The sequence below is a fragment of the Halichoeres trimaculatus genome, unplaced genomic scaffold (assembly GCF_033239565.1).
Source record: "Halichoeres trimaculatus isolate MK-OKI-2021-1 unplaced genomic scaffold, fHalTri1.1 fHalTri1_scaffold_2, whole genome shotgun sequence".
NCBI lineage: Eukaryota > Metazoa > Chordata > Actinopteri > Labriformes > Labridae > Halichoeres > Halichoeres trimaculatus.
Window position 1 is genome coordinate 3,043,606 of NW_027437180.1, and position 13,643 is coordinate 3,057,248.

Here is a 13,643-nt window from a genome sequence, read left to right on the forward strand (position 1 = left end):
TGGTTGTTAATTGATCAGTTGTCTGTTTCTGTCATTCCTAAAATCTTACCGAGGGCCTGATTAACCAAAGCAGGGGTGACCAAACCTTCTTGCTTAAGACCCAAAACAGAAATTTGGTGTCTTCCGGGACCCAGTCTCAACCTTCCTTTGTGCTTGACTATTCATGATCCTCCAATCAGTACTATTGTTACCCTTGGACAAACTTCAACTGTCACATGTTGTGATCGGAGGATCAAAATAACAAGGCAAGTTTTGTCAGAAGGTCAATTTCCACACACTCTCACAGCATCTCATCATACTCTCACCTGAATCCAAGGCTATTGTAGTTTTGCATTTTTTTCTTGGGTGTTTGTGCCAAATGTCATGCCTGCATCATCCTTTGAAAGATTTTTTCAGTTATCTGCTGCACTACTGGGGCTGCAGGGGGTTAGAGCCTATCCCAGATGTCACTGAGTGCAGGGCAGGGTACACCCTGAACAGGTCTCCAGCCTATCTCAGCCTCTCCGTCCAGCTGCATGTATTGTTTATGGAAACAGCTCAGCACCATCAGGATGAGCGCTCACAGCTCAGTTCTGTGCTGCACAGAGTGGAGTGGTCTGAGTCACCATCAGGTCAAAACTGGAGCAAACTGCACACAGCTGCAGCACTCTGAGGGTGTTTCTGCACTGGAATACCGTCAGAGCAGTTAGTGGAAGCAAATGATGCACAGATAGATCTTGGTGCTGCTGTCCATTGTAAATGAACTCCTCCCTGGAAGGGATTTTTGTTTGAAGGGATGGGAAAGAGATGCACAATCATCAATAATTAGGGATTTGATTAAAAGTTATTTTTTAACAGCATAAGACAAAACAAAATTAGAGCCTATTGAATTTAAATCCTCATTCTTTGTTTTTAACGCGGAATAATGCTACGCGTAAGTAATGCTATGGGTAGGGAGGCTGTTACTGTGTGTGTGTGTGTGTGTGTGTGTGTGTGTGTGTGGGGGGGGGGGGGGGGGGGGGGGGGGGGGGGGGCTGCACTCCCAGCACTCTTAGTTCCAACGTTAATGCCCAGTGCTGTTATTATATATGTTTTGTGTTCAATTTCTCGCATAAATGAAGAAGAGCTGTGTTTTTTCTTTGATCTGAGTCCAACACAATCAGCAAAGACTGACAGGAGAACCTGACTTTCAGGTTTGAGCTGACAGCATATGTTAGCATTTTGATGTGAAGGTGAGTTGACAACTGGTGGGCGGGGCTTGGCAGGGTTAGCAGAGGGAGAGGCAGCCTCAGAAATGTGTTATACAGACACCTGATAAGGTGGAGAGAGCTGGAACAACAAAGCTGCAGATTTTCACGTATCTCAGTAAGGGAGTGGGTTTCTAAACACTGCTGTACGAGGCCACATCAACAACAAACTCAACTTCCATTCACAGACAACTTCCCACACACGTGCAGAGGAGGATGTGAGGCAGACTGCTTTGTGAACAGATCAATTCATCAGCTATGTTGGGATATTAAAAAATCATATCCTATAGGAGACAGCACAGTGCATCATGGGAAACTCATCAGGCATGACCAACTGAAATTAGCACTTTGAAATTTGAGTCCCTCTGCAGCTATTTTTTATTTTGTTTAACCATCAGTTTGTCTGTGTTTTCAATGGTGGACCTGCGTAACAAAACATCCACTGCAGCTGAAAACGAAAGAGCACTTTCCTATGCAGCAGTCACGGTGATAACACACAGTTAACAACTGTGTCATGATTTCTAAAGGTGTAATACGGTAATGAAGGTGTATAAGGAGCTGTTTCTTACCTCAGCAGCCCGTCAGAGAAGTGCTGCAGTCAGGGTGGAGCGCCACTTCCTTTATAGCAGCTACAAACCCCTGAGGCAGTTACTGTCAGCGTGTTGGGTTATTGATTTATCAAACTATACATCAGCACAGTGTGACAATCAAAACAAGATACTCCAGTTTCTTAATAAGATACTGGAACAAGTACATGATGAACTCAATGTCCTTAAACGTTCAGCTCTGGATCAGGACAGTCACTAAAATCATGGTCATGATAGAAACTGTAAACTCTAAGGACAGCAGAACCCCTGATGTGGTCTTTAAATGCCAACAATGTCAGTGTTCTTTTCCTTTTTACATGTTTTTAAAGTGAAATGTGTTTTGTTATTGATGGTGGTGATGTGTCATGCTTCAAAGATGCTGTTCTCAGAGAAGTGCAGTGCCACTCAGTTGTGCTGTGTGTTGACTGCATTTGTCAACTCTCACCAACTGCATGTTAAGTCCATCAAGCTGTGTGACTGACAGACAGCTGGAGTCACAGACCAAGGAGTTCCTGCTCTTCCCTCTCCATTGATCAGTCTCTCTTCATTCATGTTGGGCTGTAAAACCTCAAACCTGTTGATTCCTGGTCTGGCTCTGCTCATTATGTTGTTGTAGTTTTTTTTTGTTTGTTTGTTTGTTTTGTTTGTTTTGTTTATTTCGAGCATCCTAAAAAAAAAAAAAAAACAAGAACAACACAGCATCAAGATCAGTACAAAATTTTCTCAATGAGTCTTCCTCCTCTCTTATTTGTTCAAAAGGGTGTAGGATGAAGCAAATAGCGTATCTAGTCCTACCCCTTATTCCAAAAATCCATTTAAAATTAAAACATTTCAAATCTCAGAAATTCCAAGAGACACAAAATAATACAACTTGGTGCAGCTAACTGAAAAACTGTAACAAAAATCTAAACATAATCCACAGAATACAATATATTTGATGTATAAACTATTTCAAGGCACATCTTTTCTTTTTCTTCGTACCACCCTGGTCTGGAATTTTTAAGTACACATTTGAGCCTTCCATTTGTTGTACATGATTTCATTTCTTTGCATTTGTTCCACAGATTAACTCCTTTTGTGGGAATGCAGTGTAGTCTCATGTTAGTCTTAACTGCTTGTTTTTTGAACATGTGTAAACCTCTTAGATTATGTTTACTCTCCCTTATATGAAAAAACTTTTGAATACTGTTTGGCAACTTATTATTTTAACCTTGTACATGATTTGGATTGTCTTAACGTCAACCAGATCCTGAAATTGTAGGGCTTTTAGTTTGATGAAGAGTGGATTTGTTGGTTCACTGTAACGTGATTTAGTGATGATTCTTACTGCTCTTTTTTGTACTAAATTGCAACAGACTTTGATATTTTTGACTTAACATGATTAATATGAGATTTCCAATTTAGTTTTTCATCAATCATCACTCCAAGAAATGTTTATTTCTGACACTCGTTCAATTTCTTTATCATTGATCATAATTTTAGCATTAGTTTGATTTGGTTGGTTCACAAATATTATATATCTAGTTTTATAATGAGTAAAAATACAACTGCCAATAGGAAAAGAAAAATTTGCTTTATACTAGAAGAATGTCCTAATACAAGTAGGCTAAATTTTCTTGTATTTCATTGGTTGATTTTTGGACTTGTTTCAAGAATTTCAGACCTCTTTTTTGTCCTAAAATAACTTAGAATAAGACATTTTCCTGGAGTGATCGGGTAAATATGGCTCATATTAAGTCTTTTAAAAAAGCATTTTCTACTAAAAACAAGACAAAAACACTTGTTGAGATTTCAGTTTTCTCCAGTGTAGTTTCCAGTCAGGACTTTCTGTCCTGCTTGATTTGACCTTCGCTACATTTATGCTTCACAGCACCGTGTCCAGCAAAAATAGAAGGGCTGCGTATTACCAGCAACATGATGCAGCAGCCACGCAGACGCACTGCAACAAAACCTATTTGATTTGTTTGTTGTGATGGAATGGAGACACACTTGCAGACGCCTCTTGTGTATCTCAGCCGTCACTCAGTCACTCAGTCACTCAGTCACTCAGCTCTGCTCACAGCAGAACTTTATTTTGACTTAAAGCACGGCGGCGGCCATGCAGCTAATTACATGTGATCATACCATTATGTGATAGCGGAGAGGGGGACGCCCAGTCCCTGCATCAGCATCTTTCGTCGAACCTGTCGATACCTACGTATGAAGGGCTAAAATATGGTAATTTCCTGGCAAGATAAGGAGAATTGACAGCAATGGTTTGTTCCCACTGTTGGCACTAACATCGTGACATCTGCCACTGCAGGTGGCAGGTGGCGAGAGGCTAGTGGCAGAGTTCAGTTTGGAGAGGCAGAGGACTGTTTATTTTAATATAAATTATATTAAAACATGGAAGATTTATGTTTATATTTATTTAACAGAATGCCCACTTTTCTAACAGAACAAATGCACAAGATGAAGCAATTACGAGGCTTTTCTTTTAAAAAATAAAATAAAATAAATAAAAAAAAATTAAAAAATGAATGCAAATAGGTTTATCAATTCTTATTTGTCAGGTTAGGCTAAGATATGAGACCACAGAAACTAGATCAGGAGCTGTTTGAAAGAGACGGCTCTTATTTGGGAGCCGAGCCAAAAAAACCAGTTCTCTGAAAAGAACTGAACTTCCCATCACTAACTGATGGTGGTGAAAGACAAGTGAGTAGTTGTGATAAGGACGATGTAGTGTGTGAAGTCTGTAGCTTGATGAGGCTTTCTCTCAGTTTGTGCTGTAAAGACAATTAAAGTTGAACCAACAGTGCCACCTAGTGGTTGGTAAAATGCACTCCAGCTCCTCAGTAGCCTGGCTGAAGCCTACTAACTGTTTTACTCCGTTATGTGAGAAACTGAAGTCCAAGATGGAAATATCAGTTGGCCTCTGTTCTGACTAGTTAAATGAAATACAGTCTGAAGGAAATTGAGTTTATCTGTTTCTCCATTACTTTTATTTACAAAGAAAAGATAGATAGATAGATAGATAGATAGATAGATAGATAGATAGATAGATAGATAGATAGATAGATAGATAGATAGATAGATTTGTATATCTAAAAATTCAGCTCTTAGGAAACAGAGCCACAAAGAGAGAAATTGAATCAAAGAGGCAAATTGTAAAGAAACACAAAAGCAGCTTCACACATCTCCAGAGTTCAAAAAAAGAAAAAAATAGAATAGAGATCAAAATAGAAACAGCCAATTAGTGACAGGGGTGGCATTCTGTGTGGGCCCAACAGTCCCAGGTCCACCCAACACTTTGCAAGAAGCCCACCCTTCACTTTCTCTGAAAAAAGAAAAAAAAAAAAAAAAAACCTTAGATGCCCTGTCTTTCTAAAATGAGCAGAGTATTTTCAGCTTTTCAGCCTATTGGGGGAAAAAACAATACAAGGAGTTATGAAACTTTCAGATTCTGAAAAGACTTTTATAAAAAACTGCAGAAAAAGTGGCTGCTCGTACTGCCTATAACAAATGGAAAGCCGTAAGGGAGGAGCCTGCTGGTGCATTACAGTGCTACTCTTTGGTCAGCACCATGGAGAGTCTTGGCAGTCTGATGCTCAAAAATATTCATGTGATCTAATGCTGAAGGAGCTAAAAGCAACCAATTCCACTTCAAACCACACATAGTAACAGTAGTATATTAGTCATTTTTATTAACTTAAACAGTGATCTACTAACTTCTGTCATTTAAGGCCCATTCAATATTTTTAGCTCACACAAAACCGAAATTTTGACCCCATCCCTGATTAGTGGGTCTTTAAATACCACAAGCTATCACTAAACACACTCAGTACATGTTAAGATTCATGGATTAAAATATGATGGTGATGGCTTTATTTGTTGCTTCACATGTTCAGAGCAACAAAATTACCTTCCAGTTGCAGCCGGACTAAGAACAAACAGTGACAGACGGGGGAAGGACAAGAGCGAGTGAACTGGGGGTAGCAGCGTGCGCAGCACCCCACTCAGGTGAAAAAATCATGAGTTTTGAGTCCATTTCTTTTCCTGATTCGGAATCAAAATAAAAATTAGTGCTATGATTACATACCAAGATAGTAGAGATAATTTCCTTAACTAATTAACTAATAATCCACCGGTTATATCCCTTCTTTTTTAAGATTCAAGATTTATCAGTCAGATAAAGACATTCGAGGAGACTGGACTCCAACCACTGAACCCTGCCAACAAGGCTTGTCCTTTAAAAACATCTTGCTGTGCGCCATGCCGTGCATCAGATGTCAAAGGAAAAGACAAAATATGTGTATTGTACCGTACCCAGTAACAGTGAACTGAACTGCTTGGTGGAAACAGGACGGGGCTCACAATCACAATGGTGGGAAAACATGAGGGCAGGATGTGAAGTTTCCTGAAAAGAGGGAAGAAACATGACGACAAAATAAAAGCTGAAATGACGAAACAAGACAAAAGAGTAAAACATTCAAACTTACCATGACTGACGAGACATGACTTATTTCAGTATAAACCAGTGCATTGAACAAGCCAGGGCAACAAAGTATGTTAAAGATTTTATTTCAATAATTCATGCAAGAAAGGTTGAACTCTGTAAACATTAATAAGACATGATCTCTGATTCACTGTTTAAAGAGCTGCACTATGACTGATGAAGAAGTTCTTGTCAGAGGTAAAAACTGTGTAATGCCAATTCTGTTTTATTCAAAATGTAAAAACAAGACAGTGATTAATCAATGCACTTAAAACATCCCCAATCAAAGCAGAAAGACTTTCATCAAAATGCTGTCACTCTGAGTGAAAAGCTTCACAACAGCCTGACCTGTGGGCCTGTTTATACACAGCAGATGAAAGGAGGAAACATTTCTTAATGTTTAACAGAAGAAAACTTGGAGCTGATGGTCTGAAGCTGACCAACACCTGGTCAATAAACAATCACAGTATCAGACAATGAAAAGCAGCTTTAAAGCTGGTGTCTGTGAGGAGGTATGGATGGTGAGGAGGGGGTTGTATCAGTCATATGTACCAGTTTATACCTCAGCAGCCAACACATCCTGGTTAAAGCCGTGTACAGTTTTGTCAGAGCTGTTGCAGATTTCATGCAAGTATTTTCAATTCTGCTTTGAAGGAAAGAAAAGAGAAAAAAAAAACAACCCTAAAAGGAGAGTGAAGATGAGATATAAGTGAATCCCACTGTTTCCTACACTGGGAAAACTCATTTTCACTCTACAGCTGTTTGTCGATTGACTTCTGATCCTCTCTTCTGCCAGGTTAGGTGTACATGGAAAGGTACATCCACTGAAAATAAAAGAGGAACAGGTTATGAACATGCATCAGTGTGTGTGTTAGACATGAGTAAAACAAGAAGGTGTTTTAACACAAACACCAGAACTGCGGGGGAGCTGACCATGGTACCTGGACCAAACTGACATGTTTACATCCCAGTACAAAGTTTCACATCAGAGCAATTTAAAAAATCAAAATTTACCTGCAAAATGTGTCATGTCTGTATAGTTTCATTCTTGTCTGCACATTTATGTCATGCTTGTATTTTGAAATCACTAACCCTTGTCTCTGTCTAAGGCTATATTCAGACCAGAAAAGTTCTTTGGTCCACTTGTTTGGTCCGGACCAAAAGCGAACTTTATTTTTGTCGTTTGGTGTGGTTCGTATTCAGATTGTACTTTTTCGCAAGTGGACTATATTCTGTAAACACATCCACGTGTGTGACGATCAGTGCTCTCATTGGACAGCACTGACAAAGGGCGGCACACAGAATACAGACCCGGAAATGGAGGTAAACATGTGTGTTTTTGCTCTTATTAGAGCTGCAAAATCATTTTCAGTTTCAAGAACAGCTCCTTCAAAGAAGGCTTAACAACACCGTTTACAATTTTGGAACAGCGAAGATGAATGCGCGCAGCAAGGAGACGCTATGCTCTGTGTGTCCTGACCCACAACATGCCAGCAACAGCGTGGCTAAACAGAAGACGGAGGATCAGGTATGAACCAAAGACGGTTAGTTTACGGTGGCTTTATAGGCCCAAAAGGCACATGTATCCTGTAGTTAGTTTGGATGGACCTTGGTTTGCATTCAGACCTGCACCGGAGAACCACGAAACCGCACCAGAGTTCGTTTGGACCAGCTCAAAAAGTGGGTCTTGGTCCGGTTGTTTGGTCCACACCAGGGTTCGTTTGTGTCTGTTCACACCTGCATGAAAAGTCTGCACCAGCATGGGAAACGAACCCTGGTCCGTTTAAAGTGGACCAAACAGTCCAGGTCTGAATACGCTCATAGTGAATTAGATGTAGTGGACTATGAAGTCCACTCAAACAGCCAAATTAAAACAACATTTCGGATACTACTCACTCACTCGCCAGCAGCTGACAGTGACGTAATTACTCTTGGGTAGCTCACGGACAGCTGGGGATTTACAGTTATCATTTTTCTCAAACACTGCAAAACAGTATTTATTTCAGTGATAACTACTATTATACTTATTGAATTTTCTTTAACAGCCAAATAATATAGAAATACTTGTTACACATCATTTTTCAAATAAATAAACCACAGATTCATGCAGCAACTAATGCTGTGTTTGAGAATTATAAGGTTCAGTGAATGCATCACCCGTGATTGACGGTTCATCTGTGTTTTTCGTTTCTCTGCTCGAAGTTGTGAGACGGGCTCGTCCAAAAGTTAAACTGAGAACTAAGAGTTATTCTCTGACAGTTTTTAATCCTGTTGCATGTTATCAGTAATCATTAATCATGTAATCAGCCATTTCTTCTGTTTGAACCGCAATGCATGATGGTATATATTGCTCACATAGTGAGCATTGCTGGTACACTACTTTTCAAAATGCATTGTGGGATACACTGAGTGGACTATATAGTGAATGACCATGCTCACTCAGATTTTGGACAGCACTACAAAATGGCATATTCACTTCATAGTGAATAGGGAGGGATTTTGGACACAGTCACTGTCTTGTTGCCAGTTTGTCGTACTTCACAGTCTTCGTCCCAGCCTTTATTTCATTGTTATAGATAAAGTCTTGCCGTGTTTAGAACCTTGCCTGCTTTTTTGACCTTGCCTTTTTCCTCGCGTTTGCCTGTTACTTCTGCCTGATTAGGACTGCCTGTCTGTGTACCGACCTCTGCCTGGACTCTGATTAAAGCCTTTTTGCCCTCCGAATTCTGGTCTTGGTGTCCTGCATTTTTGTCCGTCTTTCTGTGCTAAGTTCATGATAAAATGACAGATTTATCTCTCTGTGTGTTGAGATAAAATCCACTCCCATACATGAAAACAGCCTGTGTGTACAGCTCTGCACAAAGAACAAATGCTTTTACCTCTGATTCACGAAGACTCATAGTCGTCCCTTCATGCAACTGTTGGAAAATTTCTGTTGAGAAAGACAGAGACTGTTATTAGATTTCACATGATAAAAGCCTTGGTAAAGCCTTGTTTATACACCTGCGTTATAACCTATGGCATGGTTAGTCCCACCCCCAAACACGATGAGCCAATCACAGTGCGTACAGCCATTCCCGCACAGACAGTCTGCTCGGACGTCCATTGAAATGTGTTGCAGAAATTCAGTTTTCAATTGGTTTATGAGGTTTTTCTGAGATTTGAAGTTTAAAAATGGTCAAACTGTGTTCATGGGGTACATGTAACTTTGACACAAGGTATCCTGAGAGGCTGAGTGATGGGGTGTGTTTTTAACCCTTTCCTAAAACACATCTGAACAGAGCAAAGTCTTTTCTTTGGATAAAGTTGTGCAGAAGAGCAACATCAGCTCTGTGTGAATCAAATGAAGAATGATGTCTCCATCTGCTCTAAGGTCAGCTGACATCGTATCTGAGGCATCAGATTGTGACTTTCTTGTAAAGAAATATAAAGTTATATTTAACACTAGAACCACCACTGCAGTCTGATGGACAGTTTGGGATTTTCTCTGACGTTTGCTAAAGTTAGCTGTTCTTAACAATAAAATGATTCATATCTCCTCTAATGTGGACTTTAGAGCCTTTTGGTGACTGAGAGATGATCTGTGATCTTTCTGTCTCCAACAATCATCAACAGCATCCAGAGAAATATGTCCTACTGTCACACCTGCCATAGCACCTGTTACTGAATGATCACTGTTCCTGACGCAAATGGACAAAATTCTTTAAACTTTTCTTGGACCAACACGACATATTTAAATAAACTGTCACTCACTGCTCATGCAGTTGAGTCGAAGGGCCATGCAGATGAAGTCCTCCAGCACCACCCGTCCAGAGGAGGAGCTGTAACGCAGAAGCATCAGCTGGAAGATTTTATCACTGATCTTCATTCCTGTGGGATGAGAGATAAGGTCTGAGTTCTGTCACAGCATCACCTTGCATGCATGACCTTTTATTACATAAACCTCCAGACCCGTTTGACTCTTCTCCTGCAGTTGTGGCTGACTGGGACAACAGAATTCATGAGACTCAGAGCCACATCTGCAGATTACATCTCAGACACAATCATGTCTTTGAACTCCAGGTAAAAAGAAACTCATCTCTGCGTGTGCTTCATGAAGTATTTGTATCATGCTGACTGTAAAATCACTGTGTACTGATGCGGCTTAGTGTTTGCTCTGACCCTGCTTCTGCAGTGTTGAGAGCTGGACAGTAAGGGTCCTTCAGACCTTCATAAATCATCACTGTTCAGACTGTGACACCCTGACGAAGGGGGTGTTTCTGCAATGCATAAAGTTTCAAAGTCTTATCAAGGAAACAGGAAGTCATTTTTAGCCTGTCATACAACATTCTTGATCTGCCTGAAATGCCGTTAACATCAAGACCCAACCCTGAGCACTTCACTTATCAGCCCAACCTGTGGGAATACTTCACATCTAGGTCTGATGACTGCCCCAGTCTAAGCTCATCCACATTTACATTTTGGTCATTATTTTATCACCCCCTGTGGGAAACAGTAGGTACAAGTTTTTATATACACTTAGCTGACTGGCTAAGGCATTGATTTTAAGACTACTTGCAACAGAAGAATGTAGTACATAAGAACTGAATACTGCTTCCAAAGGTAAGTAGTAGTATTTACTGTGTACTAGGACAGGGCAGCTGTGGCTCAGTGATAGAGTTGTCATCTTTCAATTGGAAGCTCAAGGGATAGATCCCAGCTCCTGCCATCACATCCTGAATGTCCTTGAGCAAGACACTGAACCCCAGATTGCCGTTGGTTATGAGGGTGTGGATGAGTACCGCAGAAGTCGCTGCCATCAGTGTGTGAATGTGGTGAGGATGGGTGAATGAGACAGGCAGTAGAAAGTGATTTGAGTGGTCTAAAAGACTAGAAAGGTGCTACATCAGTACTGATCCTTTCATAATTAAGTGCTTTTTAATATGCATGTAGTATTTAATATGCAAAGCACACTGTTTTGAGATGTAGTATTTACTGTATACAGCTTTTGAATGTAGTGTGTGCTGCATACTGCTTTTGAGATGTAGAGTGTACTGCATGGTGTTTTGAGCTGTAGTGTGTAGTTAGTACTTCCTTTGAACATAGTGTCCTGTGTACTGCTTCTGAATGTAGTGGGTAGTACTGTTTAGAGATGTTGTCAGGCTCAGCTCCAGGGCCCTGTTCTATGAAGCAAGTTCAGTCTAGCGAGATAGCCTTGGAGCTACCTCGCTGAACTGAGCGCAGTAGCCGGCGGTCTTGCTACACGGTTTTATGACGCTGGTTAACAACCTCATAAGTGGATCCAGCTAGGCAATGAGCGCGCGCACGCATATAAGGCGGAGCCCGCTGCATCTGACCAATCGCGAACATGGAGCAGTCTGGAGCGTCAGAGCAGGCAGAGAGAGAAGGAGCGCATACTTCACACAGGAGGAGCAGGAGGTGATCATGAGGAAGTATGACGAGCTGAAACATGTAATTAACGTTAAAAGCAGCACCGTCGCTGCTGCTAAAGTACGGAAGGAGTGCTGGCAGAAAATTGCTGACAGTCTAAATGCGTAAGTGTAGTGCAAAAAAAATCTTTTGTACCATTATCATCCTAAAATAGCTCTGTTCACCATGCACTTTTACTGTAACATGCAACATACCTAATTTATTTCTTAGATGAATTTATTCATTTGTTCATTCCTATCGTGTTTACATTTTTTGTGTGATATGTAGCCCACATGAGCCCTACATGAATTCCTGTTACAATTTTAATATGGGCAATAAAATATTGTCATGGAACAGAAGTGTTGGCATTGAAGATCTTATTACAGCAATGAGAGTTCTTCATTCCCTTTAACTACCTGTAGAAAGTGTCATGTACTACCAACCCTTCCCTGGAAAACCGGTAACTTTCATAAAGGTGGTCATCCCAAAAAGAGAGTGGGTCGGTGCGGTCCCTGAAAACTCTTGGGCGCCGGAGTGCTCCTCGAGCTCCGATTTCCACGGGATCCTCTAAGAACGGACAAGCCATTTTTTCGTGAGGGCTCATTGGTCAGTGGGCGGGGTTTTTCAAGTCTGCGAGTTCAATCTGGAACCTAACCTGCCCCGGAGCAGGTTAGCTGTTCAGCGTATGTTGCCATGGAGACTCGCCTTGCTGAGGAGTGATCCCCTGTCGTAGAACAGGGAATCCGGAACCTATCCTCAAAGCTACCTTGCTAGGCAGTAATCCTGCTTCCTAGAACAGGGCCCTGATCTGGGGACAATGATTGTTTTGTTTTACTTCAGTACTTGATTTACCTCTTCTTACCTTTCCAGGTCACTTCACTCCTGTCTGCTCCTTCTCGCACCTGCTTGACTGCTTCAGCCCCTCCCCCTTGTGCACCACCTGTGGCTTGTTAGCAATCACTACCCTGTGTATTTAAACCCCTGTCTCTTTGTGTTCTGTGCCAGATTGTCTTCAACCTTAGTGAAAGTCTTGTTTCCTCATGTGACTAGTGTTGACCTTAGCCTGTTCTTGGTTTTTCCTTCTGCCAAGTGTTTGGATACCACTTGTTTTTGGCCTGCCTGTTTTTTTGGACAGTTTCTGGCTGACCTTGCCTCTGCCTGCTCCCTGTCGATTCCTCTGCCTGTTTGACGTCAATAAAGACTGGACTTGTTTCCTGTACTCGACTGTGTCGAGCCTTTGGGTTCATTTACCAGGTCCCTGACAGATGTAGTGTTTACTGCATACTGCTTTTGAATGCAGTGTGTAGTAAGTACTTCTTTTGAACATAGTGTACTGTATTCTGCTTCTGAATGTAGTGGGTAGTGCATACTGTTTTGAGATGTAGTGTGTACTGTATTCTGCTTTTGAATGTAGTGTGTAGTAAGTACTTCCTTTGAACACGGTGCACTGTTTTCTGCTTTTGAATGTAGTTTGTGTTGCATAATGCTTCTGAAAAGGGTAACTTTAGTTTAATGCATCATGGTAGTGTTTTGTTTTTTACATGATAAGACCCCAGAAAAACATTTAGATTGGAGCCTTTACTCAGTTCACCACACTTCCTCAGATATTACTAACATCAGAAGTGGACAAAAAAAGAGACTGATAGTCTACCTGTAGTCATTAGTGCTTGATGGAGCTCGCTGGGTGAGAGGGATTTTCTTTGAGAAAAATCAACTTGTTGGAAGATGTCCTGGTTTAACAGAAGAGGGTTTTTAGTTACTTAAAACTTTATTAGAACACAGGCTGTGTCCAAAATGGCATACAAACGTACTACTCATACTAAGTGTGACGTCAAAAAAAGTATGTAGTGCATTCACATTAACTAGTATGAAAAGATTGTGTGCGCGAGAAATACCCGGATGTATACTATATCGGTAAAAATTGTAAGTATGGGAGGTGGGCATACT

General features: G+C 40.9%; 1 long non-coding RNA gene across 1 annotated transcript; it reads right to left on the reverse strand.

Annotated features, from left to right (window-relative positions):
- Window positions 1-7,031: 7,031 nt before the first annotated feature.
- On the reverse strand, window positions 7,032-10,151 carry LOC141801584 (uncharacterized). The gene is made up of 3 exons (XR_012599412.1): window positions 10,041-10,151; window positions 9,167-9,219; window positions 7,032-7,111 (listed from the first exon to the last, which is right to left on the reverse strand). It is a non-coding gene; the product is annotated as an uncharacterized LOC141801584 (long non-coding RNA).
- Window positions 10,152-13,643: the final 3,492 nt, after the last annotated feature.